This window comes from Podarcis raffonei, chromosome 13 (assembly GCF_027172205.1).
Source record: "Podarcis raffonei isolate rPodRaf1 chromosome 13, rPodRaf1.pri, whole genome shotgun sequence".
NCBI lineage: Eukaryota > Metazoa > Chordata > Lepidosauria > Squamata > Lacertidae > Podarcis > Podarcis raffonei.
In genome coordinates, this window is record NC_070614.1 from 26,045,454 (window position 1) to 26,051,524 (window position 6,071).

Here is a 6,071-nt window from a genome sequence, read left to right on the forward strand (position 1 = left end):
AGAACTTGTTAGGGAAATCCTTATACAACTTTGCATGGAAGTAGCATGGAAAGATCTGGATAAGAGCTACAATCACAGGACACCTTCTTTGCTCTTAACGTCCCCCTTTTTCATTGTCTGTAAAAGAAAATCTGACTTTCCAACGCTGGGGGCGAAAAAGAGATAAATGTAATATTTCAGAAGTCTGAAATGTGAGAAAGGTCTTTAACCAGAATTCAGTTTCTCCCCAGGCACATGATTAAGACCATTCCCACTGAAAATGCAACTGCATTATACAGCTTCATTAAGTCCTGGGGCTCTACGGGGAGCAATGTGAGATCTTTGAGGGATTCCCCGGCACCGCCATTTTGATGCTCCTTGATCCCTTTCCTGAGAACAATTTGATGCAAAGGCGGTAGTGGACCACAATCCAAGGCAGTTGTTTGAAGCTTGTCAGAGCGTTTCCCCTCCCACGCGCTGTGCTACCACGGCACCATGCAAGCAATTCCCGTCAAACAGCTCTTTGGAGTTGCAGCAAGCTCTTAGGATCCCTTACAGCGCCACCAAGTTATTTGTTTTCCTTGTTAAACGCCGGCTGTCTGAGAATTCTGCTTCAGGGTTGCCCTCCACAGACGTCTTCTCAGAGGATTAAAAAATAAATTAGTAACTTTAAGGGAAGGCAATGCCAGTCTTTTTGTGAGTGTCTCCTAATCCGTTGTTGGTTTAAGGATTTATGGTGGGTTTTGTTTTGTTTTGTTTTTTAAACAACTCTCTTTGTTCTGTTTTAAATGGTTTTTCACGTAATAAACTAAAACATGTTTTAAGAAAATGGAAAAGTGGTAGCGGTCTGTACTTGTCTCAAACACATTTGTTATAAAGCACTGGTTCCCCACCCTCAAGGAGGGGAAATAGACCTCTGAAGAGAACCATCTTTAAAAAAAAAAAAAAAAAGCTTGACCTCCTTCCAACAAGCCTGTACAGTTGTACCTTGGATCTTGAACGGAATCCGTTCCAGAAGTCTGTTCAACTCTCGGAAACATTCGGAAACCAAGACGCTGCTTCCGATTGGCTACAGGAGCTTCCTGCACCAATCAGAAGCCACGTTGGACGTTCGGCTTCCAAGCAACGTTCGCAAACTGGAACACTCCTGGGTTTGCGGCATTCGGGAGCCAAAACGTTCAAGAACCAAGATCTGACTGTACAACGCATTGAAAGCACATCATCCCCAAAGAAGCATGGGGATTATAGTTTACCCCTTCACAGAGCTATAGTTCCCAGGGGTCTTCACAGGGAGGGGTGCTTGAAAGGTATGGTATGTACGCAGCCTGGGAGACCTGGCTTCAAATCCCCATTCAGACCCATGACCTTTGGCCAGTCATCTCTCAGCCTACCTCACAAGGGCATTGTGAAGATATAATAGGGAGAGGGGAAATCATATATGCCACCTTGAAAGGGAAGATATGAATGTAAAAATAAGTAAGAAACCTAGCTAGCTATCTCAGCAGGAAGCTGGCTGAGCCAAAGCTACTTTGGGGATTTGGGGAGGGCATTGTCTTCCTCCTTTTTGGCAAATGCTTGACTGTACATTTACCAGCACGGATTATATGTGTCCCACCTTTTTTATTTTCTGCCTCCCTCCTCAGTTTGCCTTCACTGATCTCACCAGTTAACCAAATCTGCAATGCGCTCACCTCGCCCTCTTATAACCGAGTCATCCTTGACGGGCAAGATTGCCTATACAGGAATAATCCAGGAAGCAGTAACTTTGAAGGGAAATGGTCCCAAACCAACAACAGAGCGGGAAAACCGTGGCAGCGAGCAAGATCAAAAAATAAATTTAATCTCTCAGTTGAAGGGATTTCTGAGGAATATTTCAGTTCCCATGAAAAGGTGGTTTTCATTCTCCCCCCCCCAAAAAAAAGAAAATCTAAATGAAAGAATATTCAGGACTGCCATAATGATGCACCCCTGCACCTGTAGAAACGACTGCTGGCCAGTCTTTGCTGTGCTGGGATGATTTAGTTCTTTCTTGGTTGGTTGCAAATACATCAGAGCTTTGGCAGGGAATCTTGAGAATGAGAGATGTGGGTCAGAGACGGTCAGGTGGCGTCGGGGGGGGCATGGAACATGAGCCCCAGGGAACCAGCAAGTTCATGGCCTCTGTACCAACATGGACAACCATCTAGAGAACCTGCAAAACTAGTTAAGGACATACCACTTCTCACCCTGAGAGATGAGCATATTGAAGACTTATTTTATGCCCTGCTTTTCCTTGCAAGGAGCTCAAGGCAACAAACCTGGTCCCCCTCACTTAATCCTCACAACCACCCTGTGAGGTAGGAAAAGGAGAACTGGACTACGGTCACCCTATAAGCTCCATGGCTAAGCAAGGATTTGAAGCTGGCCCTCTTCCGTCGTCGCCTGGTGCTCTAACCCAGCCTTTGCCAGTCTGGTGTCCTTGACACTTTTTGCTCTACAACTCATACCAGCACATGCTAGTCAGAGCTGATGAGAGTTGTAGTCCAAGACATCTGGAGGCACTGGGCTGGTGAAGCCTGCTCTAACCATTGCACCACGCTGCCTCTCTGCTGCTGCTGCTGCTGCTGCTGGCAGATGGCCCTGGTGTCTCTCGAGTCGCTTCTGATGCTTTAAAATGCTCCTTCATGGTTTTCGTTTGTTTTTTTTCATTAAAAAGCCTCTAAGCCCAGGCTCCACAGTTTTGCACACCTGCTCGCTTAGTGATTGGGTGGGGAGTAAATGATTTTCCGTAACATTGCCCGCGGTAACTTTCAGAGCTTGTGTGTTCCGATGTGAAATCCCCAGGAGGACTTGGCTCCCGGAGACGGTTAAAATCCACACCATCAAAGTCCCTTGAGCATGCTCTCCACCCGATGCACAGGTTGCCCTGTTGTAACATGCTTTCGTTGTTATCTTGTATCTTCGGTGCATAAATCGGAACATCATTTGCCATGCATGGACTGAACTTCATTTAGGACCTTCATTCAGATGAATCTGGAGGAACCTCAAAGCGTCCACTTGGGTGGAAAGGCATTAAGAACAAATGATAAAATTACAAAGAACCGAAGGACTCTTACGACGATTGCAATGTGCATCTCTCTCTCTCTCCGTTGGCATTCAGTTAGTTAGCTTTGCCATTGGGGCTGAAACCAGTTATGTGAAATCGGCCGAGATCAAAGTGCAGATTTACGTGGGAAACACTGCAGAGGGTTGTGTGGCTTAATTTGGGGAAAGGTTTGTAGCTTAGCACTAAATCATTTTTGTTTTGCATGGAGAAGGTTCCTGGTTCAATCCCTGGCATCTCCAAGTGGGGCTGGGAAAGTCCCTTGCCTGAAACTCTGGAAAGCTGCTTCCAGTCAGTGTGGACAATATTAAGCTGGGTGGACTGCTGGTCTCTGTATAAGGCGGTTTCCTGTGTTCCTATATTGTGATACATACAGAGGGTGGAGAAGCAGTTGTGTCTCTGCTAGATCTTTGCCTATGTGTTCCTCTCAAACAAGAAGCTGCCAACGTTCTCCCTCTCATCAGGGCCGTCTTTAGCATATGCGGCACCAGGGTGCAAAAAACTGCCCATCGCCCCCAATTTTGGGGGGGAGGCCAAAGTTGTTGAGCTTTTTGGGGGGGGTACGCAACTCTCTGCCATGCCACTACGGGTGGAGGGAGGAGAGCAATCCCTGCAGAGGCTTGGGAGGAAAGCTGTGTGCCTTGTGTGAGCAGTGTGCGTGCGCTGGGCAGGCCTCTCAATGGCCCACCAATCCCAGGGACACAGGAGGGCGGAGCCGGCCAGCTGCTTCAGTGCCCACAGCAGAAAAGCCTGCGGCGCTTTGACAGGCAGCTGTCGGCTGGCCAGGCTCTTCAATCCCCAGACTCCAAATCTCAGCTCCAGACTCTCAGCCTGGAGCCCCTGAGAGCCCGGCGCCCGGGTGCCCCGCACCCCTAGCGCCTATGGGTAAGCCGGCCCTGATCCCAGTATATTGATAAGTCAGTGCCTGGATGGATACAGCTCTGAGTCTCCAAGGGGAAAACAGCTTAATTTCTAAACTGAGTACAATGGTACCTCTGGTTGCGAACGGGATCCGTTCCGGAGGCCCATTCGCAACATGAAAGGAATGCAACCCACAGCTGCGCGTCTGCTCACACACGGTTTGCTATTCGCCGCTTCTACGCATCGGCATTACATTATTTTGAGTGTCTGCGCATGTGTGAGTGGCGAAACCCGGAAGTAACCCTTTCCGGCACTTCCGGGTCACCGCCAGACACAACCTGAAAAAACATAACATGAAGCAAACGTAACATGAGGTGTGACTGTATTGCAGATTCCTAAACCTGCCTGGAGGTTATAGCGTGTAGGTTTTTTTAAATCCTAGATTCAGTTGTATATCATAGAAGAGGGTAGTTGCCCTTTCAATGCAAGGCATTTTGCACATGCTCATATAAACTTTAAGGGAGGGGGAAGCAACCTTCAGCTATCCACGAGCCAAGCCATGGTCTCAATGCCACAGTCTCAGGCCCTTTGCCTTAAATTCAGCCTGCTGGATACAATTCTCTCACAAAGGTATTTTTGTGCTTTGTTTCTCTGGCCAGAGAAATTGATTTTCAAAGCCTCCAACGAGCAAGACTCATGCTTCCAGCAAAAGACAGCCAAACCTTATTGTACAGAGACAGATTATTAGGGGAAAGGGTGCAATTTGATTGGTGACCTTATTACCGAAAAATTGTAACATGCTTCTCTCCCACCCCCACCCCCCGCCTCACTGCCCAATTTTCTTCTGTGCTTTCAGTTTGACACTCTTATACTGAAACGAATAACTTGCGTCCATGTTACAATCCTATACTGAAAACAACAACTTGTCTTCTACAAAGACAGGACGCTGCTTTATACTGAATCAGGCCATTGGTCCATCAAGCTCAATATTGTCTGCACTGATTGGCAGAAGCTCTCCAGGGTTTCAGCCCTGCAGAGGTCCCAGGCCTACCTGGAGATTCTGGGAATTGAACTGGCAACACTAGATCAGTGCATCTGGCTGTTAACCAGAAGGTTGGTGGTTCAAGCCTCCCGCCACACCGAGATGGCTGAGGGGTTGGACTAGATGGCCCCAGAGACCCCTTTCAACTCTACGGTTCTATGGTTCTATGATTCTGATTCTAATTGCAAAGCGGATGCTCTGCCACTGAGCAGAAATCAAGGATTTGCATGCCTCTGCAGTGTAACAACCTTGACTGTGGCAAGGTTTTAATTCCCCCTCCCCGCCGCTCACCTCCCATTCAAAGCCATTTTGGGTTTTCAACAGGTGCCCAAATTCTCATGGCAGGTTTTAATTAACAGTAATTAGTGGCAAAGACAGAATGTCTTGCTGCAAAAGGGCGTGTTGTGCAAAAGGGGAGAAGTAACACGTCTTGTTAATTTTTTCCCACAATAGAAGTGGTGAAACGGAGTAGCCTGAACCTCGGAGGATCTGCTTGGACGAAACCACCAAGTGAACAGCTAAGCCGCTAAGTCGCCGCGCTCCAGTAACACGAGATCAACTTGTCAGATGAGTCATGGCTGTGTTCGTGCCGATGACGGGCTGGCGCTGTTGTAACGGTGGTTAAAGATCATCGTACGCAGACGCAAGCTGGCTCTCTGGGGCTGGCCTGCCACTTAAGTGCCTGTTCCATATAAGTAGCCTGGTATTTTGCAGGGCACGCCTTAGATCAGGCAGGCTTAAAGGCGTGTGGGCAATGCCTGCTAAAATCTCCGGAGCTCAGGAACACAATACTAAAGCAATCCAAAACCATTTTGTTGCCACAGGAAAAGGAGGATCCTGGTGCCTGCAGCACCACCACCCAGGGATGTGGAAGAAATAGATTCATTGCATACGCATAATACATAGCTGTCAACTTTTCCCTTTTCTTGCGAGGAATCCTATTCGGAATAAGGGAATTTCCCTTTAAAAAGGGGGAAAGTTGACAGCTATGGCGTAATACAGTTCTCTCACATTTGTACTTTCTGAAACAATTTGGAAACCTAAAGCACAACTGTCCTCCGAAACCCACGCTTCTCCGAAAGCTGCAAGGCAATTCTCCAGCCAAGC